Below are 13,190 nucleotides of genomic sequence, written 5' to 3'. Positions count from 1 at the left end.
GACCATAGAAGTGAAATTACTTGGCCTAGGTCATAAAGTGATGAGTCTTGAACCCAAGAAATATATCAAAAATATTTGTTTTTTCACTCTTGTAGACACGAAAGACAGCATCATAACACCTATAATGCAACCCTATCTAGGAGTCAGGTGGACTTTAGGTTCAAGTCATATTTCTGATCCATATTGATAATGTGACATAATCACTTTACTTCTCTGTTTCCCAAAATGTTTCTCCAAGAACATCACAGATGGGTGAGAATTGGTAGCCCCTCATTAGTACTTCTTTATGCCAATGAAATTACAAGTTCAGTTAAAAAAAAAGAAGAAAGAAAAGGAAAAAGAGAGAAAAAGGAAAGAAAAAAAGAAAAGCAAAGAAAACCCTTTATACCTCTCTGTATCATGATTCAAATGCCTTGGGGTTATAGCAACTCACAGCTTCCATTTTCATTAAGATCTTTGACTTCTTGGACCTCCTTGGCTTGGGGATTGTTCAATAAAAATCAAGGTCTTGGTCTCCTACTCCTGACCAAACAGCCATTGACCAAATTGTCTCAGGTAGGGGGTCCTCAAAAGGCAAAAGTCACCTCTAACATAACTACTTTCCATTACTCCTTCCCCTCCTGATTTTGTGATCCAGCTGGTTTCTAACAGCATAAAAGAAGATCGATAGGACCATCAGAAAAAGCAGAATTTTAAACAAAGGAGAAACTCTGCTCAACTAAAAAGAAATTAGTGTGGAGTCTACCAATTACTGGTGAATACTGCTGGGGTCTGGGATGGCAATTTCATGGGCTCCTGACTTCCTGATGGCCATTATTTGCATTTGTTTGTCGCATGGCATACCACCATCCCAGGTTCTTAAGTCAGCACCTGGCTATAAATAGAACAACAATCAATGATGGCCTGTGTTGGTTACAAGAATTCAAGGCTGCTTCTTATGGCAAGAAAGGGTATTATGATCATTTATCTCATTCAAGGAGACAGGGAGGAGCTTGTACTAGCAGAGAAATCTGTCTAAAATCCTCCCTTTTTATGGTTCTAATGTTAAACATGGAAAAGGGAGGTCAAAGGATTAAATAATATTGCTTAGATGCCAAATATGAGAGGGGGATACTTCATCATGGTGCCTACAGTGCTTATGAAATAGCTTCTTGTCCATGGAAAATTCATTCTTCTCATTTTTCTTTTTATTTTCCTCCTTCTCCCTTTTTAAAAAACAATGCATGAAAAAATCTTCTGAAATTGGATACAGGAACCTGGAAGAAGGTATATTGCTTTCTGGTACAAGGATAGTTGTAAAATGTGTTGATTTCTTAGGGTGAACTGGGAACAAGAGGCCATATGAAGTTACCAAAACTCTACCTGGTTGCTTTAAACTTAATCCTTGCATTTCAATACCCCTTTTCAAAGCTCCAAAGCAAGCTACAGTTTGAATCTTTCAAACTCATTCACTTTTATAAGGTATTTTTCTCTCTTTTCTCTCATTTTAAGACAAAGTACTAGAGGAAAAAAGTATACAGTTTCAAAAATTTCTGGTTGGTGTGAATCAATTTCAATTCCTGGTTCTGGCTTAATCTTCAAAGTCTGTCATATAATGGATTTTGCTCAGAAGTTAAGTAGCCCCACTACAGCAGGCAGATTATGCTGATGTGAATAGATAGCTGGAAAAGAATGAAAATGCAATGGATAACCATATAGGACAAAAAAAAAGAATGGATTAGAATATAGCATGGGCCCCAGACACCTGGAAAGTTTAGATTAAAGGCCAGCTGTCATGCCATTAGGGATAATCTTTGCACTACTAAAAGCTAATGTATTTCAAAATTTACTGAACATCACATAATGCTCTCCAATGTCTGAAACTACAAAAGAAATGAATCAAATAATATAGTTCCTCTGACCTCAGACTACTGTATAGCACTTTTGTCAATGTCTTAGATGAAGGTAGGATAGAGATGTATTGGATGATGGTGTCAGAATCCAAAAAGATCTCTATAAGCTAGAACGATGACTAGAATCCAGTGAGTTGAAATCTAATGGGGATAAATATAAAGTCTTATATTTGGATGGGTTAGGTAAGAGTTAATATGGAAAAAATACCCTAGAGATTTTGGTGAACCACAGCAATCTCATTAGGAGTTGAGAGAGTAGGATAATCACCAGAAAAGCAAACAAGATCTTAGGGTGAATGGAAATAGATTTAGGCCTTGGAGGTGATAAAGTCATGGTGGTTTGTGCTGGTTAGTCCAAATGTAGAGCAATGCATTTAGTTCTAGGTGCTATATGTTAGAAAAGACATGGACAAACTAGAGATCATCCCTGTGAGGGTGGTTGGGATGCTGAGGGATTCTGAGATAATAATAGTTGAAGACTGGTTGAAGGAAAGGAGAGGATTAGCTTAGAGAAAGAAAGAACTTAGGTGGAGATGCTAATACAACAGCTTACTAGTATGCCTGGCTATAAACGTGTTAGTTATACTGATATTATTATTATTGTTGTTGTTGTTGTTATTGTTATTATCATTTTGAGAATGACCCCAGAGGGAAAACTGAGAACCATTAGTGGAAATTTATAGATAAAGATGGATCCCATTTTGAATATTTTTCTTGCTATGTGATGTGAAGCAAAACTCTTAATTTTTTCTTACATTTAATAGGATCAGGGGAACTTCTGATTAGTTACCAATAATGGGGTCAGTTTAGTTAATAAGCATTTATTAAGTATTTAATATAGGCCAGACAGGGCAAAGTACTCCAACAGAAAGAAAGGGGAAAATGAATGAAGGAATTTTTTAGATGGAGACACTGAAGCCCTGTAGGGTAACATGATTTGTTTTTCTTGTGAACTGAGACTAGAGCAAAACAGTGATAAAATAGTTTCACATACTCTTTCAGAGTAGGGGTGGCAGTAGGGAACTAGATCAAACAGCACAAAACACACCCTCAAATCAAGTTTGTAATTCACAACGTGAAAATGATACAGGATATAATTGGGACAAATTGAGTAGAAGAGAGAGGGGACAGAGATCCTGGGACTCTCCAAGGTCACTGCTGGGAATGCCATAGGGACAAGGAATGGCAGGTCAGGAAAGATAAGGAGGACCTTTGCTGGGGTATAGTATAAACACAATAAATTTTAACACTGGTCAACCTTTTAAAATTATTATTTTAGATTTGAGTCCTCTAGGTTTTGGTGCCCTAGGGGTAGGTTCCTCTGTCCTATTATAGTTCTATTCCCTTTATTAAAATTGATTTTTAAAAGTGTCTCGGCCGCGGCTTGTGGTGTGGGGCTCGGGGCGCCTTCGTGCGGGCCGGCACCTGTCGCCGTGTCAACAGGGGGCCCGCAATGCTGCGCCTGGGCTCGGTGCAGAGGAAGGTGCCCTGCGTGTTTGTGATGGAGGTGAAGGACAAGCCGTCCGGCAAGAGGGAGCACCAGGTCAGCCATACCTTTGGGCTCGATTAGATAGAAAACCAAACAAGCAAGCAGAGAAGAGGTTTAAAAGATTCCTGTATTCAAAGGAAGACTCAAAAGAGTTTATTTGGAATGTTGAAGATTTCAAATCTGTTCCAGAGTTTTGGATTCCAGCAAAGGATATAGAACAGTTAAATGGAAATCCAGTGCCTGATGAGAATGGACATATCCCAGGTTGGGTGCCGGTGGAAAAAAATAACAAACAATATTGTTGGCATTCCTCAGTGGTCAGTTATGAGTTTGCCCTTGCTTTAGTGTTGAAGCACCACCCTGAGGACCCTGGACTTCTGGAAATCAGCGCAGTGCTGTTGTCTGATCTCATGGAAAAAACACTGGAGCTTATAGGAACAAACATTAATGGAAATCCTTACAGATTAGGAAGCAAAAAGCATCCAATACATCTTCTTGTACCACATGGAGCATTTCAAATAAAAAAACCAACCCACAGTGAAGAATAATGACCTTTTGTCTTGGTTTGAGGGTTGCGGAGAAGGAAAAATTGAAGGAATAGTTTGGCACTGTAATGATGGCTGTTTGATAAAGGTTCATCGTCATCATCTTGGTTTACGGTGGCCCATTCCAGATACTTACGTGAATTCCCGACCAGTTGTTATCAATATGAACCGGTACAAATTTGACTGTGCTTTTGAATCCCAATGTTTGTTTAGTCATTTTTCAAAGCTAGATAATCAAAAATTTGGCAAACTCAAAGATAAAAACTGGATGTATGACTTTGAAGTGAAAATGCAATTGAAAATCAGATATATTATTTTTATTACTTTTGATTATTGGGTCTTTCTCCTATCTGAAAAGTGAAATATCTCAAGAAAGTGTTTGACACAATGGAAATACTTGCCCTAGTGTTCAAGTGAAATATGACCAGTTCTTAACTTCCAGACTTGAAGTATAAATCCTAAGGCTTGTGACACAGAAGAAATTATCTATTAAAAAAACTAACTGTTGCAAATGTATATTAAGGGATTATAAGGACAACAGTTTATATTTTTCCTTTTTTTAAAAAAAGACTACATTAGACCAACAATTTTTATATCATTTATTTGCATAGTTAGGCAATAAATATTGTTGGATATCTTCGTGACCTTTTTGGGAAATCAAGTAGAAAAGTTAACTTATGTAAGCAGCACTACAATTGTTTGTTGAACTTCCTTAATAGGGCTCAGTTCAACATTTAATGTATAATAATCTTAATTAAGAACATTATGATGGCTTTGGAAACTCATAAAAAAAGATAAGGAACTGACAACTTCTACCTAAGAAGTTAAATATTATTTGACATAAATACACTATTTAATCCACTGCTTGGAATTATTTAAGAAAATAAGTAAACTCTTTAGTTCAAAAGGTGTCATTTGATTACTATTTACAACTTCTATAAAACAGAAAATAGTTGCCTAAAGTTGGAGTTGGACATAACCCTTAGCAGATTGGTACGTTATCAGTGCTATCCATTTCAGCTTCCAACTGTCCAGAACTCTCTGGTTCAAGATGGAATTGTTCACGAAGTTGTTTCAACTTCTCTTCTAAAATGATATTTTTTTTAACTTCTTCCTTGTAATTGTACTTCAGATCTTCAATTTCCTTCAAAAAATGAGGGATCCAAGTTCTCTAGTTCTTTTTTAAGCTTTTTGTTTTCTGCCTGATAGAACACATTCCATTAAAATGTGGTGGAATAAAATATATGAAAAATAGAACAAAGTAGCATGATTATAATTTTCTAACTGAACATAAAAGTAGACAGTTGTGAAGGTATACGTTTTTCCCATAAACTTTACTCAGAAGCAAGATTCTAATAGATTTCATGGATAAAGATGAATATTACCTATAAGTCTCTATTGGATAAATGTTTCAAATACACACACACACACACACACACACACATATATATATAATTTCACATGTTATAAGACAGTTTGGGGTGCAGGAATGTGGGGATGCCCATTGCTGCATTCAAGTGATTTAAGCTAAAAGAATAATTGCAGATTTGAATCACTTGAATGCAGCGATGGTTATCCCCACATTTTTTCATTTTAAGTTGTCTTATAATTTGGCCATTAGCTTATCCATATTTTTAGTCACTCTTTGTATGCTCTTTTCATCTAGTTTAGGACAAACACCTCATACATGCAAAACTTATACTTGTGTAGAACAAAGGAAAATGAAATGTTAAAATGTCAACTTCATCTCAACAATTGTAGAAACCTATGAGGAATTTAGTTTTGAGTCATTTGCAGAAGAATAATATAAGGGAGTATTAAACTTATGATTGCATAAAATTATTTCTCTAGTTTTCCAGTTTTCTTCAAATCTTTTGCTTTATGAAAGAATATGCCTAGCTTCCTAATATGAATGTTAAGAGCATCAAATATAATTCAAAGACTTTTTACATGATAAGCATTTACAAGGCCATAAGAACTAGATTTCCAAGACTAAATTCTTGACTAAACAATTACCTTCAATTGCTCCTTTTCTAAATCTGAAGTTAGTGATGAATGTGAAGGCTTTATTTTTTCAAAATCTGTTTAAAGAAGTAATAATGTTAGATGTAAATATAATACTGGAATTTAAACATTTAAAAAAAAAGAGTGTCTCCATGAGGGGTGACAAGCTAAGCAACAATTGTGAGTTATGTTTAAAACAGGGGAAAATGAGCCAATGTTGCTCAAATATTTAGATCTAAAACTTGTGCATCCAAGTCAAGCTTTAAGCAACCCAAGGTATTTCTCATCTTTTTCTCTCTTTAATCAACTTCCCACTTGTACCTGCCATTTAACTCATGGGAATGTCAGGATGATTAATGAGACAGTGTTGGTGGAGTAAATTAAGCTCTCTGAAAGAGAGGCCCTATGCAAAGGCAAAGTGTTGCCACATATGGCCCCATGTTGTACTTGTCAATTAGAAATCGAAGATCTGAGACACTAGGAAGGAAGGGAACAGATGGCAGAAGATTGTGCATGGGCTTGGGGACTGACTCAAAGGTAAAAGTCACTAACTTCTAAAGCAGGAGAAACCAACATTTTGAGGGCTTTTCCTAGAACCTTGAAATGACCTGGTAGGGAGATGATGACAGTTAAACCCCTGGAATCAGAGGCAAAAAGTATGACTTGGTGAAATTCCCTATTAGGGCAATGGAAGATTCTCTCATCAATGCTCCTAATTGGGGGGATGGAGAGACAGCAGATGGAATTAGAGAACATGGATTTGAATTCTAGCTTTGTCATTTACAAATTTTAAGACTTTGGTTAAGTCACATGAACTCTCTGGATCTCAGTTTCCCTACCTGTAAAAGGGGTGGTGGTGGACAAGACCATCTCAAAACTCCAGTCCAGCCTAAGTTCAATGATTCTAGGAATTTCTGGTAAAAAGAAGAGAATTATGTGAAAACATGAACTATTTGGTCAAAAGATCTTTTCTTACCCAGGCTGAAAGTCCAGGGGTTACTCAGAGGCCATTCATAACTGACCCTGACCAGCAGAGCAGCTTTGACCTGTTCCATTTCTGGCCTGGCTATTCTGCTCTTGCTAGTCAAAATGAGAATGTGTGCTCCTACAGACCTGACATACTAATGCAAAAGTGGCATGTCCCACTACAGCTCAGAACTCTTGACTCAAGAGCTCAGCCCGGCTCAGTCTCTACATTTGTTGGGAGAACACCCACTCATGGTTGGCCAATTTGGGTATGAATTCAAGATGCTCAACAAACAATTATTGTTTTTCCAAGGTGTGACTGCCATTCAGAGGAGAGAGAATCTCCCTAGTTAGGTAATAGATCAGGTCTACAGAGGAAATGACATTTGATTTATGCTTTGAAGGACAGGAAATATTTAAACAGTCAAGATGGAAGATAAAGGCATCCTGAGTACCTGAATTCTGTAGGAAAAGATAAGCACATAGGAAATGTAAGGTATATTTGAGAAGAATAGAGGCATTCAATTTGATGTGAAGGAAAAATTGAGAGAAACAGCAGAACAAAAGGCTAAAAAAGAAAGTTTGGAGCCAGAGAATGGAGGTTCATGTGGTCATAAATCTAGAGTTGAAATAGAATTGTCATCTAATCCAGTTCTCTGTACCCATATTTTCAACTTTTTTTTCCAATAAAGAAGCATCTAATATCTCTTCTCTCTGGCATCCCCCCAATTTTTCCTTTTTAAAATTAGATTTCTCTTCAAATGTTGGCCTTTTCTCCCTCCCACACAGTTTGCATCCCTGCATTAAGAAAACAAAAATTAAAAAAAAATCTGTTACAAACATGGATTGTTAAACCAAATCTGTACACCAAGTCCATTCATTCTCTATCAGCAAGTGGGTAGATTGTTTCATCATGAGTCCTCCAAAATCATGGTCCATTAATACATTGATTATCATTCCTAAAATTTTCAAAGTTGGCTATTTTTACAATATTGTTGTGTGACTACAGAGTATTCTCCTGGCTCTGCTCTATCCACTCTGAGTCAGTTCATACACATCTTTCCAGGTTTCTCTGAAATCATTCCCTTCGGTATTCCTATATGCCATAGTTGGTTCAAGTCATTCTTCAATTGATGGACACACTCTCAGTTTCTAATTCTTTGTTCTTGTAAAATAGCTGCTATAAATATTTTTGTTTGTTTGAGTCCTTTTCACTTTCCTTAATCTCTTTCCCCCAAAGAAATTACAAAAAAAATTCTTTGCAACAAATATTCCTAAGTCAAGAAGAATAAATTCCTGCACTGGCAACATCCAAATGTCTGATTCTGCAACTTCACCTCTCTTTTGGGAGGTAGGTGGCACGAATCCTCATTGATCTTCTGGAATTATTTTTAGTGACTGCATTGATTGGCAAGTGATCTTAAGTTTGTTCTTAAAAAATCATTTATATTTTCAGTTCCAAATTCTTACCTTTCCACCTGCCCTTGCCACGCTCACTGAAAAGTCAAGAACCATTACAAATATATATTATCAAACAAAACAAATTTCCATGTCAGCCAAGGAGTTTTTAAATTCTTGTGATAAGGGGCAGCTAGGTGGCACAGTGGATAGAGCACTGGCCTTGGAGTCAGGAGTACTTGAGTTCAAATCCAGCCTCAGACACTTAATAATTACCTAGCCGTGTGGCCTTGGGCAAGCCACTTAACCCCATTGCCTTGAAAAAAAAATAAATTCTTGTGATAAAATTGTCCACACCAAAATAAACAGAAACCAGATAAAGAATTAGAACCAGATCCAAAATTTAGGAACTAACTAGGGTTTACTGAGTTCATCAGCAAGAGAGCCCCATCCACATGTGCAATCAGAGTCTCACAGAAGGAACAATAAACCCAAAGCTTTTACAGTCAGTTCTTGCCTTTACTTAAGTGGACCATTCCTTGGACCTCTTTGTAAGTTGATTTTTACATATGTAAATTTGTTCCCAGGACATTGGGGAAGGGAGGGGGAGAGCAAGGGAGCTGAGTGTCACATGGAAACTGGGGACAGACAGACAGGTGGTACCTAAACTCCAAGGGAAGATAGAAAAGCAAGGGGGAGGGGAGGGAGAGGAGGGCAAAGGTTTCCTCTTGCTGAGCAAGTTTCAAGCCAAGTGTCCATCCTGACACTGGTGGTTCTTTCACCACTTATTCTTCTGCTTCTACTTGGAGAGATTTTTTAAAAAGATTTTTAGTTGGGAGAGAGGAAGGAAGGGTGTGCAATATTGAGCAGAGTGGCAGGAGGGAAGAGATAGATAGATAGATAGATAGATAGATAGAGAGAGAGAGAGAGAGAGAGAGAGAGAGAGAAAATGGCATGCTAAAGTCAATAAGTTTTTTTTGGAATGTGGATTATTTTCAGAATTCTTTTGAATTTGGACAATTCACACTTACATAAAATGGTAGTCTGTATAGGTTTTCATTAGGTGAGAGAGATAAATTGCATTTCTTGATTGTACAGTACTTATCATTGGGGGCTTGGGGATAAGACTAGGGGGGCATCAGAGGAAAAATGATTTTTTGGGGTTGCTATTTCTCATAATCTTGCCCTAATAGATAGGATTGTTCTATATACTCCCTGTTTCAACAGTAAGGAAGGATGAAAAGCAAGGGCAGGGACTGCAATATCAACTGGGTCAGAGACAAAATAAGAGAAACTACAAATAAAATGGAGTTGCTTAGGTTTTCTCAGATATCCATTCTTTTTACAATGTTATTCTGGTATATATTGTTTTTCTGTTTTTGCTCACTTTACTCTTTGTACCTTTATTTCTTATGAGTAAAAGGAACCTTAGAGGTTATCTAGTCTAATCTTCCCATTTTATAGAAGAGGAAACTAAGTCTCAGGGATGTTAAATGGCTTGTCCAAAGGTACTCAGGTGGTAAATCTCAAAGATTGAACCTGAACCCAGGTTCTCTTGATTCCAGAGCCATTGTTCTCTACAGGATCACATAGGTAGCAGAGAGTTCAGATCCTTCTGGCTCCACATTCTTGTGTTCTTCTCATTCTCAGTTTGACACTAAGTCCCCTTCTACCTCTAAACCCTACCTTTCCAATTATTTGGCATTTAATTATGGAGAGAATACATTAGATGCTAAAATCATCAGTACCTTCATTTTTAGAAATGGGGAAACTGAGGAGGGGGGAAATAAAAATCAGAAGTTGAAACTAGTTTTTTCCAGCATCAAAACCAGAATCTTCTCCCCTGCTTCACATTACCTTCATTGTGGTCAATATTGGAGCATCTAATTAAACTCTACATAAAGGTCCCTGCTGGCCCCATACTTAGAAAACCACAGAGTAGCATTATCCATGTTTTATTGCAATTTTATTAATTTTGTTAAATAATTTCTGATTATGATTTAATCTGGTTTGGGTAGTTGCACACCTCTGGTCTAAATATAATTCAGTAAGCAGTTGGGCTCCAATGAATGCTTCTGAGTTGGAGTGAAGAGTGATGAGATTAGTTCTGGATTTAAGAACCTGCAAGATTTTAACATCTATTGACTCAGAGATCTTTGTTTCAAGGAAGAATTCTAAAATCCATAACATCTTAACCAATTAATTTGAAGCTATCCAATATACTGACTGAAATGTCTGCTGGCATTGGGATCCTGATCAGTACAACACTGGTCCCTAGGGAAAAAAACAACAAAACATCCCACTGTTTCTGGCTCATAAATGCTAGAGAAAAGTTCCTGAGGTCAATAAGGAAAAAAAATCTCTAGGCCACAAAGGAGTGTATCAAATAGAGTAATGACTCCTGCTAGAGATCCAACAGCAGCATTTTAAATAGGAGGAGAGTATTCTATTTCTAATCCTGATTTCAAAGACATGCCTTTGTGAAAACAATCTCCCTACAAAACTAAAACCTGTCAAAATGCATCAGTAAATCACCTATATCTTTGTAGTATTTTGTGGCTGACAAAACCTTTTGAAGGACTGGTGATTACTGTGAGAGTGGGCAGCACAAGCATCTTGCAAAGAGCACTTACTTAATGCATGTAATGAACTTAAAAGCCTTTAAGTGCCATATTAATACCAGATATTATTACTGTTGCAGTGGTTTTCTGTTGTTGACTCAAGAGTCAGGAGACTCAGATTTGCGTCTTGGCTCTCAGCCATAAACTAGTTTCCTAGTCTTGCGGATTTAGAGCTGACCAAGCAGGCCAATTCTATTTTACAAACAGGGAAATTGAGACCCAGGGAGGTAGCTGTACTCTCCCTCCTAACATGACTGCTAAAGATCATGTCCTAGGGGATGGAAGCCATTGAAGTCTGAGAGGGGACAAAGTTTTCTGATTGATGAACACCATAGCCAGACACTACCCCTTACATTCTAGCCTGCCAATTTCTTGCCATCTGCATCATTGCCCTCCCTTGCCTCTATTCTTTCTCCTTCCCTTCCTCTCATCCATAACTATAATCAAATAATATGTTCAAAGCTACTAGAGAAGCATTTCAAACAACTTTCTTATAGCTCTACTCAATAGCTTTTATGACTTCCCAAAATAAAATACCTTCCCTTGCTACTTTTCCCCAACAGGTATTATTCTCACCCTTCCAAATGTAAGCTTCTTAAGAGGGGAAGTCTAACTTTTGTATTTGTATCTGTGGGTTTAGTATAAAATACCAAAAGAGATCCAAAATGACACCACTATGTTGGAATCAAGGTAGAGTGTGTCTGACTGTGGTTGATCAGACCAATATGAACCTGGAAGTTCTACTAGGTCAAGCACAAATAGTCCATGTGAACATTCAAGGTAGGGATGTTTTTAAATTTGTACATCTCACATTTCTTTTGAGACACTTCAATTCTACTCTGCTCACAGAGCACAGTGCCTTTTTCTGATGTGGATATGCCACACTAGGTGGTCCTGTCTCAGTGTCTCCCATGTCACCCAATCAATTCAGAAATTCTTCAGAGAGACTTTGAAAGTGTCCTTGTATCACTTTTTCTGATCACCAAGTGAGCATCTGTCTTGCATGAAAATTTGATCAACATCATTTGCCCACTGAATCAGTTTCAGTAGTAGAGTTTGCAATAGCTCAACCCATAATATACCCTTAAATGCTTTTCATTCACTCACTCACTCACTAATTCACTCATTCTAGTGACTTGCCCAAAGACACACAGATTGGACAATGATTTTTAAACCTGCCAGGTCTCTGTTTCTTCATCTATGGTGTGAGGAGCACTGGACTCTGGTGTTTTACCAGTTCTAATATTTTATGATTCTTCTATGGTTTTCATCTTGCACACAAAGGGTGAAATTCTAGGGCATCTATAAGCTTATTAAGGAAGAAAGTATTTTAGATTCTTTGGTTTAAAATGAGATTCAAGAATTGACTTTTAAATTATTCATCTTATCTTGTGGGCTGGAATTGTAATGGTATATCTAAAAATGTTACTCAGTTGCCATGGCCTTACTTAATGTACTATTACTATTATACTGAATATATATTATCCAGAAAATCTAGACATAAGCCTGAAAAATGGCCTTTGTTCGAGGAGAGAGTAGTGAGGGAGAGAAGACGTAGAATATATCATTATATATTTCTTGTTCCCATCACAGCCAGGCATGATGACCAAGAATTAGACAATGGAATGAATTGAAATTCTAAACACACATATGGGGAGGATTGGTTTAAATCCTAGAATGGCTACTTTCAAATAAACTTTTCACCCAGAATCTGAAACACTTAACAATGACAGCAAACATTTAAAGGTAGGTCACACCAGTAGCATTCCGATGCCATGCAAATTACTCTGAACTCAGAAGCCTAGAACCTGAAAGGATTTAGGATAAACCTAAAAGAAATCAGGCTGTGGAATCATACAATTCTTAAAAGAAATGAAAAATCCATCTCTTGGCCCTTCTGCTATACATCTGTGCTGTTAGGCTAGACTTGGATTTGAATCCCACCTCTGACACTTACTTAGAGGGGTCATCATGATGAGATGAACTCCAGTTTCTTAATTTGTAGAATAGAGATAAATTAATACTCATAGCAATGTATTTCACAGGACAGCTGACATGGACAAAGAAGAACCCATTCCATATTGATGATCTCTGTGAGTGGTTCTCAGACTCACAGGGTTCATTATGAGACCACCATTCTATGAATGCTCTAAGAATAAATGATTCTGTCAACAGGCTGTGCCAGATACCAAAAAAAGGCTCTGAGAGGGTCCTAGTCAGATCTGATGCCCAGTGAGACTCCACTTTCCCCACCTCTCCAAAGTCTATCCCCTAC

The 13,190-nt window shown here is 37.3% G+C and overlaps 1 protein-coding gene and 1 pseudogene across 8 annotated transcripts in view; one reads left to right on the top strand and one right to left on the bottom strand.

Moving 5' to 3' along the window:
- TMEM108 (transmembrane protein 108) overlaps positions 1-13,190 on the bottom strand; it is a 366,409-nt gene that overhangs the window by 199,883 nt on the left and 153,336 nt on the right. Inside the window, exons 4-5 of one of the 8 annotated variants that reach the window (XM_074195824.1) lie at positions 6,770-6,844; positions 5,943-6,007 (exon numbers count right to left, since the gene is read on the bottom strand). The exons of 6 other annotated variants lie outside the window; for them this stretch is intronic. The gene's annotated coding sequence lies outside the window, so the exon portion shown is untranslated. The remainder of the gene's footprint in view (positions 1-5,942; positions 6,008-6,769; positions 6,845-13,190) is intronic. One more of the 8 variants, XM_074195825.1, reaches the window with a different exon arrangement.
- On the top strand, positions 3,346-4,287 carry LOC141494025 (RNA ligase 1 pseudogene; annotated as a pseudogene).

This window comes from Macrotis lagotis, chromosome 7, assembly GCF_037893015.1.
Source record: "Macrotis lagotis isolate mMagLag1 chromosome 7, bilby.v1.9.chrom.fasta, whole genome shotgun sequence".
NCBI lineage: Eukaryota > Metazoa > Chordata > Mammalia > Peramelemorphia > Peramelidae > Macrotis > Macrotis lagotis.
This window is presented reverse-complemented; position numbering and strand designations above follow the sequence as displayed.